The sequence below is a fragment of the Xiphias gladius genome, chromosome 14 (genome assembly GCF_016859285.1).
Source record: "Xiphias gladius isolate SHS-SW01 ecotype Sanya breed wild chromosome 14, ASM1685928v1, whole genome shotgun sequence".
Classification (NCBI taxonomy): domain Eukaryota; kingdom Metazoa; phylum Chordata; class Actinopteri; order Istiophoriformes; family Xiphiidae; genus Xiphias; species Xiphias gladius.
Genome location: NC_053413.1, coordinates 24,955,518 through 24,983,265, shown reverse-complemented (window position 1 = coordinate 24,983,265; position 27,748 = coordinate 24,955,518). Strand labels below are relative to the sequence as shown.

At 42.5% G+C, this 27,748-nt stretch overlaps 12 non-coding genes across 12 annotated transcripts; all 12 read right to left on the bottom strand.

The window, feature by feature from the left end:
* Positions 1-10,035: 10,035 nt before the first annotated feature.
* Positions 10,036-10,124, bottom strand: trnay-gua. The gene is given in 2 exon segments: positions 10,036-10,071; positions 10,088-10,124. It is a non-coding gene; the product is annotated as a tRNA-Tyr (tRNA).
* Positions 10,125-10,916: 792 nt separating this feature from the next.
* Positions 10,917-11,005, bottom strand: trnay-gua. The gene is given in 2 exon segments: positions 10,917-10,952; positions 10,969-11,005. It is a non-coding gene; the product is annotated as a tRNA-Tyr (tRNA).
* Positions 11,006-11,661: 656 nt separating this feature from the next.
* trnay-gua lies at positions 11,662-11,750 on the bottom strand. The gene is given in 2 exon segments: positions 11,662-11,697; positions 11,714-11,750. It is a non-coding gene; the product is annotated as a tRNA-Tyr (tRNA).
* A 626-nt stretch (positions 11,751-12,376) lies between these two features.
* On the bottom strand, positions 12,377-12,465 carry trnay-gua. The gene is given in 2 exon segments: positions 12,377-12,412; positions 12,429-12,465. It is a non-coding gene; the product is annotated as a tRNA-Tyr (tRNA).
* An 822-nt stretch (positions 12,466-13,287) lies between these two features.
* Positions 13,288-13,376, bottom strand: trnay-gua. Its single transcript is given in 2 exon segments — positions 13,288-13,323; positions 13,340-13,376. It is a non-coding gene; the product is annotated as a tRNA-Tyr (tRNA).
* A 630-nt stretch (positions 13,377-14,006) lies between these two features.
* On the bottom strand, positions 14,007-14,095 carry trnay-gua. Its single transcript is given in 2 exon segments — positions 14,007-14,042; positions 14,059-14,095. It is a non-coding gene; the product is annotated as a tRNA-Tyr (tRNA).
* Positions 14,096-14,683: 588 nt separating this feature from the next.
* trnay-gua lies at positions 14,684-14,772 on the bottom strand. The gene is given in 2 exon segments: positions 14,684-14,719; positions 14,736-14,772. It is a non-coding gene; the product is annotated as a tRNA-Tyr (tRNA).
* Positions 14,773-15,405: 633 nt separating this feature from the next.
* trnas-uga lies at positions 15,406-15,487 on the bottom strand. Its single transcript has one exon. It is a non-coding gene; the product is annotated as a tRNA-Ser (tRNA).
* Positions 15,488-22,037: 6,550 nt separating this feature from the next.
* Positions 22,038-22,130, bottom strand: trnay-gua. Its single transcript has 2 exons — positions 22,094-22,130; positions 22,038-22,073 (listed from the first exon to the last, which is right to left on the bottom strand). It is a non-coding gene; the product is annotated as a tRNA-Tyr (tRNA).
* Positions 22,131-22,418: 288 nt separating this feature from the next.
* On the bottom strand, positions 22,419-22,511 carry trnay-gua. The gene is made up of 2 exons: positions 22,475-22,511; positions 22,419-22,454 (listed from the first exon to the last, which is right to left on the bottom strand). It is a non-coding gene; the product is annotated as a tRNA-Tyr (tRNA).
* A 522-nt stretch (positions 22,512-23,033) lies between these two features.
* Positions 23,034-23,126, bottom strand: trnay-gua. The gene is made up of 2 exons: positions 23,090-23,126; positions 23,034-23,069 (listed from the first exon to the last, which is right to left on the bottom strand). It is a non-coding gene; the product is annotated as a tRNA-Tyr (tRNA).
* A 441-nt stretch (positions 23,127-23,567) lies between these two features.
* Positions 23,568-23,660, bottom strand: trnay-gua. Its single transcript has 2 exons — positions 23,624-23,660; positions 23,568-23,603 (listed from the first exon to the last, which is right to left on the bottom strand). It is a non-coding gene; the product is annotated as a tRNA-Tyr (tRNA).
* Between the last annotated feature and the right edge of the window lie 4,088 nt (positions 23,661-27,748).

The window sequence follows — 27,748 nt, the reverse complement described above, 5'->3', positions numbered from 1 at the left end:
ATACAAACACACACACGCTGCTGTTGTGTCTGTGGAAAAGGTTGTCACAAAGACATACAGTATCCTGTTGTTTCCGAGATGCACACAACACGTCTGCGTGTGTGCTAGATAACTGAGTAATAAAATCTGCGATGAAGACTGTAATGGCAGCCTCATTCAGTCTCAACTAACGACGGATTTTTACAGGCCGTTCTGATTTATTCATATCCAAACATAGGCACTGAAATAACTTCACTGTCAGACCCAACGCAGCCCGAAGAGGGAAAACTCCATAATTTAATTTAGCATTCTCTTTAAAGAGTCCTTCCAGCCCTCAGCCAAATAAATTCACCGGGTTACAAAAAAAAGCAATGAAACACAACATTTGTAAAACCTGTTTTGCTGACACCTATTTTAAACTTGCATTCCTGGGCAACTTTAGCAGGTATGGTGAACTGCTCGGTGTGAATTATGAACAGAGCCTTTGTTGGTGTATTTGTGATTGGAGCATTTAAAAAAAAAAAAAAAAAATGATGGATTATACATTTAGTGACATGTACGTAGTCAGGACAATGGTGTCAAGGGTTTGACTGTAGGTGTGTCGGCTTCCTATAAGATGATTTATGTGAATGTAAACTGATGAATGTTCATTTAGGTGTGTACAGTACGTGCGCTCACAAACAGAGCACAGGAGTGTCGGCTGAATCAGCAACACTTGGGTGTTTGATGCTGCAGCACCCAGCGGGTTCATCTTCCTCTGTGGTGGTTATACTCTGACACAGTCAGCCTAGAGGGAAAAGAGGGGATGAAGGTCAGAAATCACTTTTTTCTGTCCGTCTGTCTGTCCTGTCCCTCTGAGACATTGCTCCGGGTTACGTGCTCACCACCGAACTGCCAACAATGCAGCTGTAAATTCGCGAAACCGTGTAACTACCTAACTGTGACGCAGCTATGACGACGGAGATCCTCCAGCCTTTTAGGAAGTGCCTCTCCCCAATCTTTTCCCCAGTAGTTTTCTTGTGCCTAACCCTGACCAAACGATGGCCACTCCACAGCCTTAACCGCGTGTTTATTATTGTTACCGGGACAATGAAGACACGGAATGCCTGCCGCCGGTACGCTCCTGTGGGTCGTATCCGCAGGCACGTGGACTTTGAAGTTGGAGGACTTCGGTGCAGGGGGCGATGGAGCATCGGGTTTGGTCGTACGGCTGCCGGTCACTAGTGGCAGCACCCAGCGCACCGCAGCTCGAGATCATTCCAGTTTGTGAGCTAGTAAGAAAACCGGAGCCATCTTGGATTTAAAATGGTTTCTTTGCTGCTGTGCGGTTAAGAACACACCAAGAAATAGCATGTGCTTCGGCCTGAGCTGTAGTTTGCCTTCACTTAGTTTTGATGGGCTTAGTTTTCCAAGTACGAGGAACCGCAGTTTCCTGTCCTTGGATTCAATTCTGTTTTCACTTCTTCTGTGGTTGACTCGGAACAGAACGGAGAATTTTTCAGGTGTCTCTGTACCTTTTGCAGAATTTTGTTGTTCCTGTACTTGAGTTACCCTGGTATTGTTCCCGCTTGACCAAACAGATTTAACTAAAAGACAGAAATCATTTTGGCTCTGTGTTCTCTATATCTGAGTCACGGCACGTTTGACTGGCTGATCTCAGATTTAATTTCTTGTTTTGCGATACATTTATGCAAGAAGTCACTGACCTGAAAAAAAGCAACATTTGAATGAGCGGGAGTGTCTGCCAAAGCGGTGAGGTAATTTGGCAGTGAGGTAGATAACTCTGGATGCACGATAAGTTTACTTGCCAAGTTTATAATTTTGTGGCGGTGCAGGATCGCTTTTATTAAAAGGCTTTTTTTTCTCTTCTTTCTGTACCACCTTCTAGCTCTGCCTAGCTACACCTGCCAAGTCAAATCTATTTACAGACATTATACAATTTATTGTAACAAATGACAGAAAAAAAGATTCCGCTTCTTCTCCCATTCCTCCTTATCTGATTGTCTGTCTCCATTTTTCCATATCCATCTTTTATCTCTTCACTCCTGTGTTTTCCCTCTCCTCCTCTTGTCCGACTCCGTCCTACCTTACCCCTCCATCAGAAATCCCCCCATTCCTTCCCTATTTCCTCTGAACATTTTTATCCTCTGTGCCCTCTTATTAGCAAATTTGCTGTTTATCTTCTCTCTATTTGTTTTAATGCAAAATGCAAGTCCTTCTTGGAAACCCATTTTGTAATAGTTTGCCCTCTGCTCTGGTTTCTTTTCTTTCTAAACACTTTCTGTGTCTTTTTCCTTCACCTCCTTTCCTCTGTACACCTCTCCACCCCCCCTCATATGTCACTGCTCTCTTCTCTTTGTTCAAGGTCAGGGGCTTGCCGGTGGGATCTCACATCAGACACCTGGAGCGAGGCTGGAAGCAGGAGTCTGGGGATCCTGATTGGCTCCCTCTGACCTTTTCTTGTAGCCCCTCTCAGCAGTCCACATCTCCTTCAGTCTCCTTCTTCTTCTCCTCACCTCCTGCACCTTTCTCTTCCACCACTTCTTGAGCAAATTTACCTTCTCACCTCCTATCTTCTTGCCTCTTGTCAGGCTGCTGCAGCCTAGCTTGCCCTCTCATTGCATCCCTGCGTCTTTTTCTCCTGTTTTCACTTTTAATTTTCGTCTCCACTTCTTTTTCTCCTGTTTTCACATTTCATTTTTGTCTCCACTTCTTTTTTTCTCCCTCTTCTGCCCCATCGTTTTTCCATCCTCTCCTCTGCCAGAGCAGTGCATTGAAGTGGATATGGACACGCACAGTCTCTAACCCAAACCAGCTTATTCATTAATTATGTTACAGGAGACAACGCGGTTTATTCTCGACATGTACACGGCACTCTGTGACTGGCGTGGGTTTTGTAATGTGGCGAACTGAGTTTCTTGAACTGGGTGGTCATAAAGTGAGTTTTAGCTGGAAGCGTGAATATGATTTTCCAAGCAGTAATGTCTGTATTTAGTGTAATGCACAAATGAAGATTTTTAAATGCACACCATTAGCGAAAGCTAAGTTTGGCTCATTCCGAAGTATTTCTTGCACACAGTGGTTTCTACAGATGAGTCGTATTAAGAAAGCTTGTCACAAATGCTAATGTATTTATTTTCCTACATTTAATTTATTTTCATATAATGGTTACTACTGCAGCTCCTTGTGTATGTGTGAGGGGAGCGCATGTACAAGTCGGTGTCGGCTGACAGGCAGAGGTATTTAAGGATGGGTAATTAGCAATTAGGGGGAGGTTAGTTAGTGATGGAAGGGAAATATTCTTTTGGAAATTCATATCCAATTATGAAATTCTTTCAAGTTTTTTTTTTTTTTTTTCAACCCAGGACTATTTTCTCTAACTTTCAACAAAGTCCGGTCTCAGTGACTGAGCAGCGAATCTGGGGGGAGATTTTTATTGTAGTTTTCGCTTTATCGTGCTTTAGCACCGCACATTTCTGCTCAGCGCTTCCACGTTGTTCCCCTGTCTGGACTCTGGACAACATTGGGGTTAGGTGTCTTGCCGTCTTTGTTTTTGTTTAAGAGTTTAAGATCATAACTGAGACAAGCTTAACTATAACCGTGCACGGACCGGTCTAACATATCGTGGCAAACATCATATTCAAATTCATTTATCTTATGTGTCCGCTACGTGTATACATGCATCTGACATACATGTATTATAGTAGGTAACAGTGATTATGGTGAAACAGAAGGGCATTGGTCTAATGTTCTGGGTTCTGAATTGGTTGTCTTACGTTGCAAACATACTTGCGACAGCCCATCTCCCCCGAGAATGTACAAGAGAAGGTGATAGACTTCATTCAAAAGATCTGCAACTGCGTCATTTGCTTGGACCAGGCGACCCGATGGAGGAAGGTCTCGCAGGATGGCAGCTGAGGAGGGTCAGAGATGTGGCCAGTTGGCCTTTCGCTTCCCCTCCCCTCTGCAAACACAAGTTTGTCCCTGCATCCAAAGGTAAACCGTCCGGAACCCTCTGAAACCTTCGCTGCTGCCCGAGAAGCATTGAACTAATGGAATTTCCAGCAGTTTTTGAGGACTTAGTGTTCAGTGTCACGCAACACAAGACTGAACCGTGATTTACACAAGACTGATTTTGCAAATTGAACCTCCTCAGGTAGGGGAATTGCATCACTGTTTATCTTTACAGTGTTGACAAAGGGAGGTGTAATTATTCAGGCGAGCCACACACACGGAATTTGTCATTTTGGTCTGTGGCAATTTGGCAAACGTTTCAGTTCAAAGACGCGATTTTCCATAAACAAGGCACAAGATAGCGAAAAAGAAAAAGAAAAAAAACCCACCCTCCAGTCAGTGAAAGCTTTTTTTCAATAGTCAGCGCTCACAGCCCTCTAAAACTGAACTGTCGCTTCGATATTCCTTTCACTGAGGAACCTGGCTGAAGAAAAGTGAATGTTGCCGTGAGGGGATTTATAAACACAGATAAAACCGCAGTGTTCACACCCTCCGTCCCCACGTCACAATGACAAAGCCATGGGAAAATGTCGTCATGATGTTTTCCAATACTTGGATACGGAGAAACATACTGTAACTGGAGTGCTAGTTGCCTCTTTCCGTCATTCCAGGAGATTTTGTTTATGTTCCGGTGCCAGCATTACTCCGAATGTGCTCCATCTTGGTTTTTGTGGGCTGCTAGGAGGAGCTGCGCAGTAGAGGTGTATTCAGATTGAGATCCTGAACACTAAAATGAATGCCAACCCACCAGAAAGCCTCTGCCTCCCTTTAGATCCCAGCCACGTCCATGCGAACGAACAGGTGGCGGGTTTTCTGTTTCTGTCTGGTTTATTCAGACCCCTTTTTGTACGATCGCAAATCCTCACATTTACCCACATTCCTTCAAATCTCTGGTCTCTGGCACGCTGTCTTTCTCCAGCCCCGCGGAGCGACTTTTTATCATGTGTGGGAATAAAGCATATGATTAAAAGTATTCAGGGGTAATTTGCGGCCCAAATATTCACAAACACACCCACACTTTTCAAAATGATAGTGTTTTCAGCACACCTGTGAAAACAGAAAACACATTTCTGTGACTAGTAGATTGTGATGTGACAATTCATATTTTGACAAAATTTAATGCCAGTGTTTTTGAGATGAATGCCCACCTATTAAGTAAATTAAACCTGTACTTTTCTAGGACAAGGAATAGAATACACAAAACTGAGACGGCATTTAGACACTGGAACTGGGAATTTGAAAAATGAGATGTTTTTAAGTCCTGTGTGCTGCTTCTTTGATTCCGGTAAAAGAATGTGGGTGACAGCCTGTAAAAAAAACAAAACACTGCACAGTGGGATATGTGGGAAAATAGTAAATAGTGTGAAATAGCTCCAAATACTAAATCATAGACACGACTAACCTAAGGATTTATTCTGTGATGTGGATAACGCCCGTCCTGTGTAGCACTTATTTACCTCAACACTCAGAGCACACCATTTTCAAATGTATCACGAATTATGACATTTATGTGGTAATGGAAGTTGTTATGAGTCATTAGATCTCCATTCTATATTTTGGAACCCAGCGTGCATGGAAGGTATGCAGTCCCCCCCCCCCCCCCGACAGCAGTGTTTCAGCTTGGTTCGCCTCGCCAGGCAGCTCAATGCCAGGGCTTGCGAGTCGTCGTATTTTTGGCAGCAGGACAGCGGCAGACAGGTGGCTGACAGTGGCACTCCGAGATGTTAACCTGCCCAGACGCCTCCCCTTCACCCCGGGCTTTGCACAGCCACTGAGCCCTGCCGCCGGGGGAGACAGAACTCATCCGCACACAGTAGGTGCTTGCAGAAGCACACGAAACGGAGTAGATGTAGTGTTTGCATACAGACGGCGGTTTAAGAACTGCTACGTAAGCATCTTGCTCTTTCAAGCCCCTGATCGCTGTACTTGACTGCTGGTCTTTTCCTTCTGTTTTGTTTTGGTGAGCTGAAGCAAAATGTTGCTCTTCACCCACCGAACGTCACTCAGGATAAGTGTCAGCTAACTGCCTCGGATGCAATGTAAAACACTTTCAACACTGACAGGTTTCTATTGAGAGATCGTGTAAGGCTTCAACTCCCAACTTGCAAACATTCATTTATCACACAAATTAATGGCAACCCGTGACAGACAGACAGACAGACAGACAGAGTGACTGACTGATACAATCAGGCAGGCGGCCAGGTAGACATGCAGGGACAGAGACAGACCGACAGACTGGCACGCTCTCTCCTGGAAACTCTGTTGGCTACATAACATAGCCCGAGGCCTGTGCTACAAAGCAGGTTTCGTGGTTAGCGAGGTAACTTCAGGTTTAACCCTGGGTTTTCGGGGCGGCGGCGGTGGCTCACTTCTTAGCGGGGTACGCCGCCAGGCTAATTTATGCTGCAGTCCAAACCTGCTCCGGAGCGGGTTAACTTGAGAGGATCGAATCAAAGCACGTCAGCAGCCCAAACACTGGCTCATCAGATCAGTGGGAAACTAGAGTCATCATTCCCACCTGATTCCGACATGGACGGAGGAGTTTAGAATAAAGAAAAATAATAAAGAGCAACAGATATTTTGAGCCATCAGTTGAATTGTGTTGCTGTTTGAGGCTTCGGGTGTGTCACTCTGGTCTGAAAACAGAGCTTCTAACAAACGGAGGGAGGGTCTCACACTAAATAACGACATAAGAACTATTATAGCTTCATTTTAATTGCACAAAGATTCTTTCATTCCGACAGGATTCCTGACATTGTTGAGGATTTTACACTTTTAATAATAACAGGAGGAAACTTTGTGCTGATAACTGGGAATAAAAGCAAAACCCCCTGATGTCTTTTTGTTAGAAAAGTTAACCACGCACTGTTAAATATTTCCCATGATTAAAACGAACATTTCAGTCAGACTGACCTCATAAGACACAAACTACTTTTCGTCTCTTCACTCGTTTCTTCTCCGGTTTGGCAGCAGAAACAGTCTGACTTTACTTTAACTTTTCTTCTAATTTGCATCACATATTTATAAGAGTTTGTTCATCATCAGATAAACGAGCAAAAATACTCACTCAGTAAGAAACAGACACTTAAAAATAATTCCTCTACTCATATAAAGTACATCCTTAGCCTGACTTTAATAATTGGATAATTATGTTCTAGTGTTTCTTTTCTATTCTATTTATGTGATCACGTTGTTTACATTTCGCCTTGCTGATTATCCCTTTTGGATGTCACTCTAACCGAATTTACCTGCAGGTGTCACCGCTTCTTCTCACATCATACTAAGTACTTTATTCCTGGTTTTGACGGCGTTGCTTGTAATAAACAACGCCACCTTTTTATCACGAGAGCGCTCGTAGCCGGCCGGGAAGACCCAGAGTTAACCGAGCCGGTCGATAACCAGCTTGGCGACACAGGTTATCCAGGACAGCCAGCGTTAGGCTCAGTGACGCCAGATAACGCAACGACATCAAGGGTATGCTGAGCTTGCTTCGTAGTACAGGCCTCTGGAGAAAGGCTGTGCGTGTGTGGGGTTATGAATGCAGCATCCACAAGAGCAAGTTCTTAGTTTGTGCCATGCCTTGTAGCATATTAATCCCATTCCAATGGAGTCCCAATTGCTGTTGATCCACATATTTGTTTAATACCAGATGGTTAACAACTTGAAGAACGGAAAATGTAGCATCACACGTTACAAAAAAAAAAAAAATGCTAGAAAAGTGCATATTTTCATCACAGCCATAAAACTTTCATCAGTTGCCATATTATCAATCTCAGTCTTTTAGTAACTTGTAAAAGACATAGTCGTGATTTTCGTTATAGGTCATTGCGAGCCCTTCAGTGATGCCGAGGTCTATCAATGCGTTGTGTTTTATGAGCTTATCTTATTTCTATCTGAATGCTGTATATGTATATAAAAGGTACATGTTGTACAGAAGTACAAGGGTGTATTGTATCCACCATCTACCGCTCGATCTGCGGCCAAACGTAAAGCGTATCCCATCTGAAAGGTTGGATCGTAATCTGCCGGAAGGTTGCGGGAGAGCTTGCCGCTGGAAGCAGCTGGACAGACACATGATCACATAAACACACAGGGAATCCAGTGTGAGGCCACAGCATTCAGAAACAAATGATATTCATTGAACAGTGTTTTCCACCGAGGCGTTACAATTTTCCCTTTCACACACACTGAGAATGAGATGGAAGGAAAACGGATTCGGGTCACTGAGGAGGACTCGGGAAAGATTTAACCTGAAGTAGCAACACGCGGAAATACAGAGCTGCATATAAAGATTCAAACACAACATGTTGCCTGTAAAGAGTATGGACTATGAACGATGTCAAGTCGTGTTGTGGCAAAAGGTGAGATTTAACTTTGTATATCTTTGTAATCAAGCCACTCTGTGCACATTTTGCGGTTCAAACGTCAGATGTATGTCATACCGAGGGAAAGGAAATTAAATTTTTTTTTTTTTGCTGTAACCAAACAATGAACGGTTCATTCTGTCCAGCAGACAATGTTTCCATTAACAGCGGCCTCTCGCACATGTATCCTTCCTCGAGATACTAAGTCTGTACCTGCTGTCCTCATTCGAAGCTACTTTTGATAACGGCATCGGCTAAATGTCTACAATGTAAATCTGGACCCGACCAGAGGCTACCTCTGTATTACAATCGCCAGCAGTGCAGGGAATACATGCTACTGTGTTTAACATTGGTGACTAGACTCCAAGGACCCATCTTCCCCTTTTTAACGTTTATGACGCTGTGGTGAAACGTCATCTAAGGCTTTGTCGGGTGATGGTGGTTTGCTAATACAGGTTATCTTGGCTACACTAAGACCAAGATCATCCGGCTGCTGTCACTGTGATAGAACAAAGAAAGAAAAATGCAGTTTGACAGCTGCAATAATTACAACCTTGCATGCAACTTTGGAGCAAACACACATGCAAAACAACCATCAAAGACTTTAGAAAAAGACCTTTGATAGTAGTTGTGTGTGTGTGTGAGTGTGCGAGTGGTGTACTACCGTGTGTAACTTGGTCTTATGTGTCTTGTCTTGTTCGTCTCGTTTGTTTAGTTGGTGTTCTGCCTCTGTGCTTATGTTGACCTGCGGATAAAAAATTGGCTTTAGGTGATTTCTTGACTATACTTCAAATGGTAACATGCATGTTTTAATGTTGCACATGCCTCTTAAAAATAAAATAAATATATACATATTCCGTAACGGCATTATTAAGCCTGATTCTAGTATGTAAACACTCGGAAGTAAAATCTGGAAGCCGAGCTCCAGTATTGTGTGAGTTTGGATATGTCAAATATTCCAAAATATGGAGCTAATGAACACCTCTTTCTACAGTATGATAATTCCAATACTATTAATACCCTCCATCACTGCCTGAAAGTTTCCGGTGAGTAGCCATTTCGGTGAATTTCTACACTATTGGTGTCTGGCAGATCCTTTCCTGAGAGGGTCCCTTGGTGAACGGGAAGTCATTCATTTTACAGTTCCGGCTTTGCTATACATAAAAGACAGAATGCAATAGCGGCCTTGGCTGAAAAGACAGAAAAGACTGCCAAGAGATACCATTTGAAAATCCAAGGAAAAAGGACGGCGCACAGTACAGCACTCACAGTTAAGCTAACAGATGAGTTTTGGGTGGTGCAGTGCAGCAACGCACTGCACTGTTCCGTTTATTTATCAGTCACAGTTTAAGTATGATTGTAATTATCAGTTTTTGCAGCATTTCTTTTAAGGCAGCTACAGAATGTTAATATTAAGAGAGAATCCTTTCATTTCTGTTCACAGAAAATGAGACGTACTTCCTGGAATAGAGACAAGTGGTATCACATACTAGAGGGAAACCACCTGTCTATTGGTGTTACCACATGAGCTATTCTGCAAAAAATCCTACTCTGAGATAAGATATCAGTTTGGTTTCGGTATCATTAATGTCCTGTCAACCCTGGCAGCTACAACTGCTCATTTAATGATTTCAAGCAAGCACAATCTCTGTAACAAGCTAAAATCATAAAAGTCTCCTCCTTCGAGCCGGAGTTGAACCAGCGACCTAAGGATGTCAGCAGTCACTCTCCTACAGTCCTCCGCTCTACCAACTGAGCTATCGAAGGGACGGTCGCTGCAAAGGTGTAAATACCCAGCAGACAAAAGTGTGAGCAAAAGATGGACTAGATGGAGCATCAGGCTGACTCTTCATAGTGGATTGCAACAGTCAAACAGCTGCAAACATAAAAGTCTGCCAAACAGTTAACTGCAACAAAGCTGTCTGTCTGTTACTCAGCTGTCAGTCCACAGGTTCACCTTGCTGTATCATGTAGAGAGAGTGGGAAGGGTTTCATTTCTACAAAACAATTTGTCATCATCTTCTCAGACTGAGTTTGTTTGGGTATAAATTGAAGTGTGGTGTGCCTCAAATTTCTAATCTAAAATGTCTAATTATGCTTGGTTGACTGTATCTTGTGATGCTATCGTGGTGACACAATCTGTCCATAGATTTCTGTTACACCTGCCAAAGTATTCAAACCCACCTCTGTGGTAGTTGCCACTACAGTAGGTGTCTCCTGGACCACATTTTGCCATCTCAAACACACACACACACACACACACACACACACACACACACAAAAACACACACATACACACACATACACACACATACACACACACAGACACACACAGGCTCGCAAGGTGAAAACAATACCAGCCACGTTGTTGCTTCCAGTAAAAATCACCAAAAATTTTCACCACTAAGAAAATAAAATCAGTCATTGAACGACTACTACATTGTGCTGAGCTACCACTTCGTTTGAACAATTACAATGCTTTTCTTTGAATATGCTGCACATTTAATGATTTCAAGAAAGCACAATCTCTGTACAAAAAGCTAAACTATAAAAGCCTCCTCCTTCGAGCCGGAGTTGAACCAGCGACCTAAGGATGTCAGCAGTCGCTCTCCTACAGTCCTCCGCTCTACCAACTGAGCTATCGAAGGGATGGTCGCTGCAAAGGTCTAAATACCAGATAGTAAATAACAGCTGGATTAGATGGAGCTGTAAATAAAGTTTTATTCAGACCTTTCCCAGTGGAAGTCTGATTATGCTTGGTTGACTGATGACTTTACCTCAGCTGCAGAGAAAACCATGCTTCATGAAGATGGTAACGCAAATCTGAAACTGAAAAAATGAAAAAAAAATACAAGAGACCATCTTGCGATGGGATCACACCAGCCTCAACGCCCGCCAACATGTTGACGTTCCAAACCATGAGTACTCAGTAGTCATTACTACATTATTACATGAGCACTGGGTACTCGTGGGTTGGACCATGCCCATCTTCTGATTCGGCCTTCATTTTGATCTCGACTACACACCTGTAAAGTTCCATGACTTTATCTTGCACGGTTGTGGTGACAAAATCTGTGCGCAGACAGACAAACACCTGCCAAAGTACTCAAACCCACCTCTGTGGTGGTTCCCACTACAGTAAGTGTCATAATTTGCCGTGATCTCACACACACACACACACACACACACACACACACACACACACACACACACACACTACATCATTTGAATAATTACAATGCTTTTCTTGGAGTTAGCTGCACATTTAATGATTTCAAGCAAACCATAAACCATAAAAGCCTCCTCCTTCGAGCCGGAGTTGAACCAGCGACCTAAGGATGTCAGCAGTCGCTCTCCTACAGTCCTCCGCTCTACCAACTGAGCTATCGAAGGGATGGTCGCTGCAAAGGTCTAAATACCAGATAGTAAATAACAGCTGGATTAGATGGAGCTGTAAATAAAGTTTTATTCAGACCTTTCCCAGTGGAAGTCTGATTATGCTTGGTTGACTGATGACTTTACCTCAGCTGCAGAGAAAACCATGCTTCATGAAGATGGTAACGCAAATCTGAAACTGAAAAAATGAAAAAAAAATACAAGAGACCATCTTGCGATGGGATCACACCAGCCTCAAGCCAACATGTTCTCCAAACCATGAGTACTCAGTAGTCATTACTACATTATTACATGAGCACTGGGTACTCGTGGGTTGGACCATGCCCATCTTCTGATTCGGCCTTCATTTTGATCTCGACTACACACCTGTAAAGTTCCATGACTTTATCTTGCACGGTTGTGGTGACAAAATCTGTCTTGAACAGACAAACACCTGCCAAAGTACTCAAACCCACCTCTGTGGTGGTTCCCACTACAGTAAGTGTCATAATTTGCCGTGATCTCACACACACACACACACACACACACACACACACTACATCATTTGAATAATTACAATGCTTTTCTTGGAGTTAGCTGCACATTTAATGATTTCAAGCAAACCATAAACCATAAAAGCCTCCTCCTTCGAGCCGGAGTTGAACCAGCGACCTAAGGATGTCAGCAGTCGCTCTCCTACAGTCCTCCGCTCTACCAACTGAGCTATCGAAGGGACGGTGGCTGCAAAGGTGTAAATAGCGACGTGACAAAAGTGTGAGCAAAAGATGGACTAGATGGAGCATCAGGCTGACTCTTCATAGTGGATTGCAACAGTCAAACAGCTGCAAACATCAAAGTCTGCCAAACAGTTAACTGCAACAAAGCTGTCTGTCTGTTACTCAGCTGTCAGTCCAAAGGTTCACCTTGCTGTATCATGTAGAGAGAGTGGGAAGGGTTTCATTTCTACAAAACAATTTGTCATCATCTTCTCAGACTGAGTTTGTTTGGGTATAAATTGAAGTGTGGTGTGCCTCAAATTTCTAATCTAAAATGTCTAATTATGCTTGGTTGACTGTATCTTGTGATGCTATCGTGGTGACACAATCTGTCCATAGATTTCTGTTACACCTGCCAAAGTATTCAAACCCACCTCTGTGGTAGTTGCCACTACAGTAGGTGTCTCCTGGACCACATTTTGCCATCTCAAACACACACACACACACACACACACACACACACACACACACACACACACACACACACACACACACACACACACACACACACACACACACACACACACACACACACACACACACACACACACACACACACACAAGGTGAAAACAATACCAGCCACGCTGTTGCTTCCAGTAAAAATCACCAAAAATTTTCACCACTAAGAAAATAAAATCAGTCATTGAACGACTACTACATAGTGCTGAGCTACCACTTCGTTTGAACAATTACAATGCTTTTCTTTGAATATGCTGCACATTTAATGATTTCAAGAAAGCACAATCTCTGTACAAAAAGCTAAACCATAAAAGCCGCCTCCTTCGAGCCGGAGTTGAACCAGCGACCTAAGGATGTCAGCAGTCGTTCTCCTACAGTCCTCCGCTCTACCAACTGAGCTATCGAAGGGACGGTCGCTGCAAAGGTGTAAATACCAGATAGTAAATAACAGCTGGATTAGATGGAGCTGTAAATAAAGTTTTATTCAGACCTTTCCCAGTGGAAGTCTGATTATGCTTGGTTGACTGATGACTTTACCTCAGCTGCAGAGAAAACCATGCTTCATGAAGATGGTAACGCAAATCTGAAACTGAAAAAATGAAAAAAAAATACAAGAGACCATCTTGCGATGGGATCACACCAGCCTCAACGCCCGCCAACATGTTGACGTTCCAAACCATGAGTACTCAGTAGTCATTACTACATTATTACATGAGCACTGGGTACTCGTGGGTTGGACCATGCCCATCTTCTGATTCGGCCTTCATTTTGATCTCGACTACACACCTGTAAAGTTCCATGACTTTATCTTGCACGGTTGTGGTGACAAAATCTGTGCGCAGACAGACAAACACCTGCCAAAGTATTCAAACCCACCTCTGTGGTGGTTCCCACTACAGTAAGTGTCATAATTTGCCGTGATCACACACACACACACACACACACACACACTACATCATTTGAATAATTACAATGCTTTTCTTGGAGTTAGCTGCACATTTAATGATTTCAAGCAAACCATAAACCATAAAAGCCTCCTCCTTCGAGCCGGAGTTGAACCAGCGACCTAAGGATGTCAGCAGTCGCTCTCCTACAGTCCTCCGCTCTACCAACTGAGCTATCGAAGGGACGGTCGCTGCAAAGGTGTAAATACCCAGGTCACAAAAGTGTGAGCAAACGATGGACTAGATGGAGCATCAGGCTGACTCTTCATAGTGGATTGCAACAGTCAAACAGCTGCAAACATCAAAGTCTCTGCCAAACAGTTAACTGCAAAAAAGCTGTGGTTCTGTGTCTCAGCTGTCAGTCAAGGTTCACCTTGCTGTATCATAGAGAAGAGATGGGAAGGGTTTCATTTCTACAAAACAATTTGTCATCATCTTCTCAGACTGAGTTTGTTTGGGTATAAATTGCAGTGTGGTGTGCCTCAAATTTCTAATCTAAAATGTCTAATTATGCTTGGTTGACTGTATCTTGTGACGCTATCGTGGTGACAAAATCTGTCAATAGATTTCTGTTACACCTGCCAAAGTATTCAAACCCACCTCTGTGGTAGTTGCCACTACAGTAGGTGTCTCCTGGAACACATTTTGCCATCACACACAAAAACAATACCAGCCACGCTGTCGCTTCCGGTAAAAATCACCAAAAATTTTCACCACTAAGAAAATAAAATCAGCACAATCTCTGTAACAAGCTAAACTATAAAAGTCTCCTCCTTCGAGCCGGAGTTGAACCAGCGACCTAAGGATGTCAGCAGTCGTTCTCCTACAGTCCTCCGCTCTACCAACTGAGCTATCGAAGGGACGGTCGCTGCAAAGGTGTAAATACCGAGGTGAGAAAAGTGTGAGCAAAAGATGGACTAGATGGAGCATCAGGCAGACTCTTCATAGTGGATTGCAACAGTCAAACAGCTGCAAACATAAAAGTCTGCCAAACAGTTAACTGCAACAAAGCTGTCTGTCTGTTACTCAGCTGTCAGTCCAAAGGTTCACCTTGCTGTATCATGTAGAGAGAGTGGGAAGGGTTTCATTTCAACAAAACAATTTGTCATCATCTTCTCAGACTGTTTGGGTATAAATTGAAGTGCGACCTAAGGATGTCAGCAGTCACTCTCCTACAGTCCTCCGCTCTACCAACTGAGCAGGTGGAGCAGAAACTCCAAACCCAGTCTCAGTGTGAGGACTGAGACTGGCTGACAGTTGCACTACTTTACCTCAGCTGCAGAGAAAGGACCTACCTGTCAAGGTCGTCAGGTATTGCACTTCATCCAAGTGTTTAGCTTACAGTGACAATGCCCTCAGGATGCTGCAGTATCACATGGAGAGAGTTCTACACAGTTAGTCATCATCATCACCATCACCATCAGAATGAGAGTTTCAGCAAAGTTGTTGTCACAACTTTATAGTCACACACACGACAAAGAAGCGAAGCGCTTCGCTGTGAGCAGGACTTGAACCTGCGCAGGGAAACCCTATTGGATTTCAAGTCCAACGCCTTAACCGCTCGGCCATCACAGCTCCACACACGGCAGGCCTGCCTCCGTCACCCATCGGAAGAGCAAACATTTGTGGCGCTGGAAGAGCAGTTTAAGATTAAATGGCAACACTTTTATCTGATGTTCTCCAGAACAACTGCTGAGCAGGGAGGAGGATCCGTGTGTGGGTTGGTGAAGGACATTTTGTCAGATGGCTGATAAAGATGAATGTCAGAACCTCCAGTTCCAGAGCAGCCTCTAATGTTGAATTTTCAAAATACCAAGAACGTTACAAAGATCTGTTCTTTGTACAGTAATTGTAAGGCTAATTTCAGTGGAACACATTTTTAGGGAAAATATTAACAGAATATGATCATATGGTGCAAGGATTTTCAGAATTTAAGATTCAGAAATGTGGACAAAACAAGAGACTTGAAAAAACCGACTTGCGCTTATAAGGTATAAGTGCAGTTTTGGTGCTGTTGGAAGCCAAGTCTTTGGTTTTCAGCAGAGATCAGCAGTTTCCCCCCTCCTCTCAGTGTCTATGCTAAGCTAGGCTAAACAAGTCACAGTGCAACAGGTCACAGGTGACAAATTAAAGAGGAAACATGCTAAATTAGTGCAGAAACTTAACAAATGCAGGTGCTTCTCTACAGGTGTCCTGCATGATAAAATCAAGCATTTAACATCTCATAATGCTCTCTGTTATGTGGGTCCACTTATCCAATATTGGAAGGGGTCACTCCAAGTCAATACAGAAACCATCTTTAAAATGAAAATCTTCAATACTAATGTTATTGGTCTCTTCCAGGATGACCACAGCCAGTCACTGAATAGTTTGATGAGTATGAAAATAACGTGAATCATATGCTATCGCAATCACAAGCTGGTTTTTTTTGTTGTTTTTTTCCTGTGAACGACAACGTCCAGAGAATCAGGTCCGTAGTTGCCATTTCACACATACAGCACACGTGTGTGTGTGTGTGTGTGTGTGTGTGTGTGTGTGTGTGTGTGTGTGTGTGTGTGTGTGTGTGTGTGTGTGTGTGTGTGGCCTTTGGGTCTACCATGAAATTCTACTGGTGGTATCCTATTTCTGTCACTGAAAGTGTTTCTCCCTGATGAATGTTCCTTCACTTTGTATCATTAAAGTTGTTGTTCAGCCTCAGTAACACTATGTAGTTGATTTGGCCCCTCGTTTTGTTAGCTTTTAGTGTCAGTGAATCACATTGGCAGTGAAGGTTCATCTTGTTATTTTTTTTTTAATCTTAATCAGTTTTACTTCAGGATCATATCACTGAACTCAGATTAGGTGCAGCAGTGTGGTCATTATGTCAACAAATCAGTCACACGTTTCTGTCCTAATGTTCAAATACCTGCCTCCCAAAATCACACAGTTTTCTCTGATCTATGTCACGGATCATCATTGAACTCCCTCAGAAGCCGATTGCAGATTGGAAACTTGTTCATTACTGCAAAAATGGCTTTCTCCACATCTGTTTTACAGCTGAGCTCGCCCCTCTGCAGCCACTGAGCTCACTCTTTAATAGTTTGTCACTGGAAAATTCATAAATTAATATCTTTGCAGCAGAGACCGAGTTTGTTCTGTTTAGCAGAGAGCAATCCGGCCGGTTAAGCTGAATCCCTTGGCGATGAAATGTCTCTGGAAATACGGTCCATGTCAAACCCGAGCCTTGGAATTCTGGGAAATGCATTTAGCACTACTCCCACAGTAACAGAGTGAATTTCATACTATTAGAGTCCATCCCTGCAGTCAGTCACCAACTCCCCTATGCGCATGGGAAACCGTGATTTCCCCCGTAATTACATTAAGCGCAGAATCTCCCAGAATATTAGCTCAAATGGAAAGGAATGTGCAGCACTCTCGCCTGGCCACCCCGGTATTGTCTATACTTCTGAATGCCCTGTTTGTTTTCAGTTGTGTTTTCTCTAAACCAAAACACTGGAATCTCTCAAGGAAAAATAGGAATGGCCACAGCAGGCTGTGGGATCTCTGCTGCTGCAGATACAGCTGTTTATTCGATCGACCAAATACACATGTAAGGTTACGTGGAAGGGAGAGGGAGGAGGACACGTCACCACCAAGTGAGGTAAACTGCGCAGCGGAGCTATTTATGAGCTATGAGCTTTTTAGAAAGTTTCATTCTAAAATAAGACATCCAGCACTTGCTGTATACTCCTACATGAAAGAATGTTGGCATTAAAGTTATGAGACGCTGTAAGACTCGTCACATTTTTCAATCACAGCAGTTTCTGAAATATTGACGGCTAAATTTGATTTATATAACATCCTGGAATAAAACCGCGTGCACCTGCAGTGATTTCATAGTCAATAAAAAAGTAGGTAACCTTTGAACTCTGAAAATAATAGCAGTCACCAAGGGGTGTATGAGCATCAGTTGCATTAAAAGTATTAAATTGAACTGAGCACCGTGCAGTGTGACACTGCTCACTGTAATGAACAGCATTAATTAAGATTTATAAGTAGTTCAGCGTAAAGAAAAAAGTCCTCAAATCTGCATTACCAGCCCAGTTTCTATGAGAGTCTTTCACTGAGTTTAAATGATCCTACCGGACATTGAGCCTGTGCACTCAGGAAGGCACTTGGGAAGCCAGAAATGTATGAAATGTTTGTGCATGTTACTCTACTGCATTATGAATGCAAAGTAAAAATAAAAAAAAAAAGCTCATTCTCTTGACAGAACCTGTAGACACACCAATTAAAGAAGGTAGAGAATGGGATTTCCTTATTAGATCACCAGTGGGGCCTTAAAACATTCCTGTGAATGTTCAGGATCATTCCCACGAAATACTTTGCCAGAGAGACATGCTGTGAAAACAAGTCAAATCTGAGAGTGAGACAGAGTTTGTCTGAAAGGAATACATTTAATTAAGTGGAGGAGAATGTGAGCGTGAGGACGTGATTCAGTGCCATGTCAGGAAAATACTGAGAAGTAACAACTCAACGTCTGCCGTCAGCTACCAATGGATTTAGTTTCATTTCATCTCAAAACTGTGGTCCCTTCTTTTGCAAACTCCCTGAAGTAAAAATGAAGTATGACCAGTGACTTAGTCCCAAATACACAGAACACTTAAGTAACCCCCCCCCTGTTTTTACGTAACTTTAGGTAATTAAAGGAAAGTAAGATGTGTTGTTTGGAAATGCATGCTCTGTGGCACGCAGACACAAGCTTCTGTCTGGGACTTGATCTATATTTGCACTTGCACAGTGTTTTTCACAAGTCACTCCCATATAATTACAGTGCTAAGTGTTTCAGAGGAAGACAGGGGAGGAGATCTGGGTGGTCTCCTGACTTCCTCGCTCCCTCCAGCACATCGACGAGAGACCTGTGATTCACAGTCATTAGCATTCCATCGCACCAAACTACGAGGGAAGTGAGTGAGGAACAGCCACAACGTCTCCAAGTCCGACCCCCATATTCACTGTTGGACTGTAAAAGGCCATCAGCTTCTTTTTTAACAGTTTAACTTTGGACAGATTTTCATCGTTTACCTTTTAATACATTGCTTAATATTGTCTTTTTGCCCAAGTTAAATCTTCCCCCAAAGGTATCTTGGTGGCTTAGTGATCTAAGTTGCAAAAAATGTAAACACAACTTTCCGGGTTCGGATCCAAAATAGCATTTTTGTCTCACATCGTCCTCCTCTCTTTGAAAACTTCTTCTCTCTTACTTTCCTTTAAGCTGTAGAGGAAGGTGAAAATGCCTCCCGAAAAACTTACATCAGCTGACCCACGGTCCAACACCCATCACTCCGTCAACTTAGAAACAACAACAGAAACCTACTCTTAATTTTTTGACAAATCCTACTACAGGTGCATTACTGTAACCTCAACACACTTCAACACACATTCCCTTTAGAGGAAATGAAAAACCTATAGACTTGTATGCACATAACTGTCCTCACCAGAAAACGACTGCATTGGTCATTTTGGTGACCAAAGACGTTTTCTTGACTAGCAATCTCTTGAATTCATGCAAATAATTACTGTCGTATCTCAGGTGAAAGTACTGTAGGTAAAATAAGCCTGACATTGTTATAGCACCACAAGACTTGTGGCCACACAAAGCATCTGACTTTGATACTACCCTGATCAGTTAACAGCTAAATTAACTGTTAATGTAAAAAAATGAAATAAATAAAATTTGAGGAAAAAAAAAAAAATATATATATATATATATATATATATATAGTATGCAGCACAGTGTTGTTTGGATTTGCTGGTAACATACAAATCTATACACAAAATATTTGGAAGAAATAAGAACGTTTTTAGACAGATTTTGGTGAAATCTGGTTTAATAAATATGACAAATTGGTGGGATTTGCAAACAAGAGGCCCTGTCTTGTTGATTTACATGTCAAAATAAGTTTAGGTCATGTCTAGGTTACAGATAACTTATCATTCAATGACATAACTTGAACCTCAACGACATAACTTGAACAAATCAAGCCCGTCGAGATGTCTTTAAATCTGCAAATGCTCACTGGGAGGAGAGTTCGGGTCATTCGGTACACAGTTGAGGTGGTCGGTGCAACTGTGACGGCGACACATGCAATCAAGTTGCTGTTTTACATGTCTACGTCCTGTCTGGTTGGGGATATGTTTATGATGGACTGGGAAGTGGAAGTTTCCCTGCTTCACCTACCTAGATTGATCCCAGTTCAGGTGACGAGCTGAATACAATGTCAGCTTCTTCCTGCTGCACAGACAGACACCCGGCACTGGCAATCTGAAAGAGGTTACAAAACAATCTCCCAACAGGGACACAGATATCCTCCTCATGACCACCTCCCGCTGCTCGCCAACTGGTGCTCGCTGTTAATTAACAAGATGACGAAACATTTTCTGCATTGTCAATCAGAATACATGGCAGATAGATACTTCTATAGTTCTGCATGCCAGGTCACTGTCAGGTCAATTATTTCCTTGCTGAGTTTGTCAAGTAAGTGAAGCCAAGTCCAGTCATACAAAATTAATGTTAGCTTCATGCAAAACTTTCCACCTCAGCTCCTGTTTCTGGTTGTGGCATTTATCTGTCATCCGTGATCATTTATAGCTCGGTGCTTGGACTGCGTACTTGGACTCTTTTGCTGCATGTCCAGTGAATGATCTGGGGAATTAAGTTCTGTGTGGCTCATTATTAAATTGCTCGGCAAAAAGAGCATCAGTTTAATTTCTAACATGTAATGCAAAATGTATGCATGACTACCTAGCTAGCTGTCTGCCCAGATGCTTTAGCCTGGAGCCATATTGACTCCTGCCTGACTACTGGTCAGCATGGCCGCAGGCGCTATTCACGCCGGCTCATGCCTGAGCCTGCAGAGAGACATCAGTCTACAAAGTCAGGCTCACTTCTGAAAGGACGAAACCTGGGCCAAAAACTCAGAGAAGGCCCCCGGGGACCCACAAGGCCATGTTTTGGTACCTCACTCGTGCTTTCCCCAACCCTTTCTGTTGCTGTTTCTGAATACTGATTTCATATTGACCAATTAAAATCCACAGCCGCAGCCCTAGATGACTGTGACAGTTTGGTTTTATTATGTTATAAAACAATGTGCAGGTAGTATGCAAAAACACACATGATGTATTAGGTCACAGATTTGACAGAGTTGGGTTTCACTGAATGAAAAAACAGGATGCAACAGACAGTGGAGTACCGCATATACAGCCAATGGCCCACTTAATTTAAATGCGTAGTGGCAATGTAAGAAAAAAAACATTGTGAATAATGTCATATTTACATACCAGTTCAGGTTTGCTATATATATATCAAACGTGTCTGACTGCTTGTTTGTACGGTCTTTAAGTATGATTCATTCATTCATTCAATCCTTCATTCATCAGGCTGCTGATGATATTGATAATATTTTATAACATTGATAGCGATGTACTGGACAATTCTTTTTTCCAACTGACAATGGATTTGTTCACTATTAATATTAATATTTATCAAATAAGAAAATCTGACAACAGATTGTTTGTTCTACATAAACCCATAACAAAAGAATTTTGTCATGATATATATATATATATATATATATAATATATGTGTGTGTGTGTGTGTGTGTGTGTGTGTGTGTGTGTGTGTGTGTGTGTGTGTGTGTTTGTGTATGTGTAGATAGATAGATGGATAGATGGATAGATGCTGCTAATAAAAGATTTGTAGATGCAGTTTACTGCTCTGAAATTCAGAAATTTTCCAATATAATGGTCAGGCTCTAGTTTTAATCTGATACCTAGTGACTTTAACAACACACCCAAAAACCTAAGGATTTCAGCACGGTTCTGCGTCAACTACTTTTCTTTGACCTCGATGGAAAACGTCATGAGGTCAAGGAAAGATGTGAAGGAGAATTCATGAGGACTTAGAAGAAGACAACCGTGGTGCTAGGAGAATCCAACTGTGCTCACACATTATTCAAATTTCTGATCGTAACGGTGACTTTGGTGACACTATGGAAATGCTTTGTCAGGTGAATGCAATACGAGTGTGCCAGCTCGTTTTATATGTTGTTTATTCTCTGTAACAGACTACACCTATAAAAGCTCCTCCTTCGAGCCGGAGTCGAACCAGCGACCTAAGGATGTCAGCACTTATCTGCTCTCCTACAGTCCTCCGCTCTACCAACTGAGCTATCGAAGGACTTTGATGGCAACCTGTACGGTGTACAACTCGAAAATAAATTTTACTGTCAACGGTGACAATGCAGGAACATATATAATGGTAAAATACAACATGGCTACTTGTGAAATCATGGCTTCGGTCGAGAAGTCAAAAAATGTCCTTTCCTAACCACTTTTCCTTGACCTCGACGGATTAGATATTTTGCTCATTTAGGAACCTTTCGAAGTAAAAAAATGCTTTTCGACTGCAGCATGTATCTGTGATGTATCCTCAACTGCAGATGTATTAGTGAGGCTCCAAAAGCTCTCCTTCGAGCCGGAGTCGAACCAGCGACCTAAGGATGTCAACACTGTTCTACTTTCCTACAGTCCTCCGCTCTACCAACTGAGCTATCGAAGGATTTTGCCCATTACCTGTACCGTGTACAAGCCAGCATGGCTACATGTGAAACCATGGCTTCGGCCGAGAAGTCAAAAAATGTCCTTTCCTAACAACTTTACCTTGACCTCGATGGAAAACGTCATGAGGTCAATGAAAGATGGGAAGGAGAATTTACGAGGACTTAGAAAAAGACAACCGTGGTGCTACGAGAATCCAACTGTACTTACACTAGGCTACGTATTTATGCAACAGCCAATGTTATTGACGTAGTTCGCTTTAAATGTTGCTGCCGCAAGGAATTGTTGGGCGACTTTATCTCCTTTCTTTTCTTACCCTAAAGGAGATAAGGAAAGAAGTGTGAAGCACTGTTCCTTACTATTTAGAGATTTTGGCCAGCTCTTATCGTGGCTGCCACTTAGATCCTTCCGGGTCATTTCGCTCATTTAGGAACCTTTCGAAGGAAATTACGCTTTTTGACTGCAGCATGTATCTGTGATGTATCCTCAACTGCAGATGTATTGATGAGGCTCCAAAAGCTCCTCCTTCGAGCCGGAGTCGAACCAGCGACCTAAGGATGTCAGCACTTATCTCCTCTCCTACAGTCCTCCGCTCTACCAACTGAGCTATCGAAGGATCTTCCCCTGTACTGTGTACAGTACCCGAACATAATATTTTACTGTTAACAGTGACGAGAAAGGACCATACATACATAAAATACAACATGGCTAAATGTGAAACCATAGCTTCGGTCAAGAAGTCAAAAAATGTCCTTTCCTAACCACTTTTCCTTGACCTCGATGGAAAACTTCATGAGGTCATGGGAACATGGGAAGGAGAATTCATAAGGACTAAGAATAATAATCGTTGTTGCCACTTATTTTTCCGGGTCATTTCACTCAGTTAGGAACCTTTTGTGATATATCATCAGGGGCAGATTTATTGGTGAGGCTCCAGTTCCAGTTGGGGACATCATTCAAATTTTTGATTGTAACAGGTGGATGCAATACAAGTGTGCCAGCTCATTTCATTTGTACGACACATATTCTCTGTAACAACAACACCTATAAAAGCTTCTCCTTCGAGCCGGAGTCGAACCAGCGACCTAAGGATGTCAGCTCTGTTCTGCTCTCCTACAGTCCTCCGCTCTACCAACTGAGCTATCGAAGGATTCTGCACATACCAGCTACTGTATACTACTCAAAAATTAACTGTACTGTTAAGGTGACAGTAACAGTATAAACACAACATTAACATTTTGTCGATATGTCTGAGTAAAGATTTTACAACGGAATTATAAAATTTATTTTGAAAGACAATAGTAACAGTAAATTTAGGATAACAGTAAAACTGGAACAGTAAACGTCTTTGGAAGCACTCATTGACAATACTCTGATCTTTGAGACTGTTGTGTTAAATATGACAGAAAATACTAGAAGATGTTTAAGTGCAGAATGGTTATCTCGTCTTTTGTGTCGTTAAAATGCACACTTTTGTTAAAACTGGAATATGCAATCTTGTTCTGCGGTTCTAAATCCATGCCCTCAGTTGCGGCATGCTTGTGCAAAGCCACCGTGTCTTGACTTGACTTGACATACCCTCTGAATGATTCGTGGCCCAGCTGTTGACTAATAGTCCACATTCACCAGTAAAAAAAAAAAAAAAAACACCATCTCACCACTCCTTGTGTCCGGAGTGTGGGTGGTGGGAGTAGGGAGGGGCTGGCCTAGTAAATAGGTTGGGGGTTGGGGGCAAAGCAGGAGTTGTAGCATTGTATTATTTGACTGACAGTGGGATAGCGAGGGGGAACGGGTGGTCCCGGGCCAGAGACAATGCCTGAGAACACGCCGCCTCTCTGCTAAGCCCCCTATTTGTGGCAGGGTGGGAAACCCCTTACAAATAGCCGTCACAAGCATGATTCATGCCTTTATTGTGACTTGGGAATCTGCTGGGTGGAAATGTGGCACCGTCTCAGATGTCATATTGTTGTGTACTGTCAGAAGTACTAATAAGAGGGTGTTTTATGTGAGTGCCTCAGGAGAATGTTGTAGCATCTGGCTGTTTGAGTTGCAGATGTAAAATAGTACACTCCCTTTACAAAACAAGCTATATGATCTGTAATCTATGCAAGTTTGCTAGTATCCAACAAAAATCTGCCAATGGGGTTTTGATAAAAAACCATTCTGGTGCTACAGAACACAATCTGAGTGAAAAAGACTTGATATAAGCAATGAACCTTCAGAAATTCAAAATTCATATAATTATTCACCATATTATTGTCTTTTATTTGTAGCGGTGTGTTTGTTTTTAATTTTTCAATTTTACCATCCTCGTACAAAAAATATTGGCATTTTTGAATTGCCCTTTTTTACTGTGCAGGTAACGTGACCTCAAAAGGCACGCCACTTTCATGGCGTTTCGCGTGTCATGTCTGCACATTTAAAGCTTTCCGCGCGTCGTTTGATGCCGTTTAGTCCCGCGTGTCATTTAACGCCCTTTTGGTAAAGGGTTGGGGGGACGGGAAGAGTTCGGGGTTAGTCAGCGGAGAAACGACATGGCGTGCAATGACACGCGAAAAGCAAAAAACCGTGTAGTGGTAACACACGAAACTGGCTTAAGGAAATTGGTGTGTAATTGGTGTGAGACCAGGCTGGTGTAGGAGAGGTTTGAGGATGTTTTTGATGCAGGCCGTCAACTTATTAATTTAAAAAGATCAAACTAGGGGAAATAAGTTGAGTGGGATGCAGAGCACGGTGTTTGCTGAAAACTTTTTTTTTTCTTTGTCAGATTTACAGGTTCGAATGAAATGTGAGCGCATGGAATCCTAACTATTACACCAGAGTGCAGATGAGAGAACAAACAGCCCACAAAAATAAAATGGTGTAGCCCGAATGTACGTTACAGAAATTTTATTTATGGTTCAAAGAACAGTTAAGTATTACTTGACTTGTAAGTCGCTTTGGACAAAAGTAAATAAGTAAATGTAAATGTAAGTATTGAGTATATTCAACTGCTCAGTATAAGATTAGTAGCTGTACTGTAAAAGTTCCAATACATACACATTTATCCATATATTGCTGACTTCCCTTTACTGATCTGGTGATGCAAGAAACTACCAAAGCTTTAAATGATCACTGGAGGGGAAATAGTTTGACAGCAGGATGCGGAACGAAGGGTGTCCTGAAAAATAAGGCAAATAATGATCATTAAAGATGAGCATTATTAGCATTAGCATTATTACATAAGATGACAGAACACAGATGAGACATTAACGGTTTTTTTTTAAAACATACAAGTTTAAAGTATTTGTAAAACAGATCAATATCCTTAAATGTTGTACAATATCCTTTCATGTACCTTCCACTTTTAAAGTGTGTCTGGTTCTGCAGTAGTCAACAGTTTAGGACTGTTGGCTTTGTTGTAAAGGCTCCAATAAACAAACTGTTCGTCGTCCTCTCTAACTTCACTTAACCGGGCTAACAATGCAAAACTCAATCTGGGCTTTAGTAGGAACACACCTCCTGAAGTTGAGGCTGTTGATTCAGAGGCTTAGGTCTGTATTCAGCGAGGAGCTTCGAGGGGGGGACCTCAGAGTATCCGCTTACATTCGGCCCAAATAACAATACAATGGTGCAGGGATTTGCAAAGAATCAAGTAGGCCTATTTGTCAGCATACATCTGTTAATCATTTGTGTAAATTAGGTCCCAAACAATAATTATCATCTACAATTAGGTAAGGGGAAGAAGAGAAGGAACCGTCGTTAATTGTGTTTAAAATACCGACAGCACCAATTAGCCGCTAGATTCGTCCCTGCTGCTGCCACCGAGAGACTGCTCTCCCTGTTGCGGAGATGAAACTCATTACGCTCCCTCCGATGTATAGAGTTCCCAGTCATACTGGTTCAGCTGGTCAGCCATTCAGCTGCAGTACACGGAAACACACAGGGCTGTAATGTAATCTGGCGTGAGGTCATGAATTCGGGGGCGAACCGTTCCCTGCGCGGAAAGTGATACGGTGGGACTGGCACTGATAGTGAACCTGTGAGAAAACGGGGACGCGCAGATGAGCACCGAGAGTGCCAGTGAAGTAACGTTTGGAAGGTCAGTGTGTGTGTTCTTAAGTAGCCAGACGACCTGCCGACGCGTCCCGGACAGCAGACTTTTAGCCGCTTAGTCGGTGAATGTTGCTCAGACAAGGCAGCAGAAAAGACACACAGACGTGAATCTCAGCAACGGCAGGTAACTCTCCATGAGTTCCTCATCACGAGCATCCCTTTTCACATTGCACAGAGTCATTCGATCCATTGTCAACATAAAAAAATTGATTAGAGCAGCTCTAGAGTGACCTCTCGTTGTCATCATGTAAAGACATGCAGCTTTAGCCTTTTTTCTGTCCTGCCTGGCTGACGTCGGAATGCCTTGCTGAAGGACACCAAAACAGCCACTGCTGAAAAAGCGACAGGGCTTTCCGTTGCCTCCCCACGCCCAGCGTCCCAGCCGGTCTGCGGGTCTGAACTTGTGACTTCAGCCTGCAACTTTTATCGTAAAGGAGGTCAGATTTGTTGTTGACTGACTATTTTATCTCACACTGCTGCTTAGTTACAGCAGCAATGAACAAATTCATTGCTGCTGTAACACGGATGAGTGGAAGGACAGGACCTCGGGTGAATCATAACTTTAATAACTGCCTGTGATTTTCATAATTGCATCACAATGTATGAGTCAGGTTTTTTTTTGTTTTTTTTTTGGAGCAAAGTGATAAAATTGTGGCCGCTTATTATGTTTCATTCATCACTATCCAGCAGCTTCGATGCTTTTGTATCAAAGCTCAAAGTTTTCCAAACCTCGCTGTAACTGAATATTGTTTTGTTTTTTTCATTTTCAGGCCAATAGACCAGATACTGCATATTACTGTTACGTGTAATTGGTTTTTATCCCAGTGAGAAGCATGTCCTACTACTGGACGAAATTCAGTACTTTAAACACGGATGAAATCACATTCATGTGTAACTTAAATATGCAAATAACATTCATTTTTTCAAACATGTTTAGCCCAGCATTAACCTGGACATCTCCACATCTTTTGGCCTGCAAATCGCCAAATCGAGGCTCACTGGGCTGTTAATATTCCCTGACCCAGTCCCTTGACAAGATGAGCTGCAAATTCAGTTTGCATATTGCTGAATGTAAAACAGATTAGTAGTTTTGTACGACCTTCATTTTTTTTTTCTGCGGGCGAGGAGCCGCCCGTTGCAAGC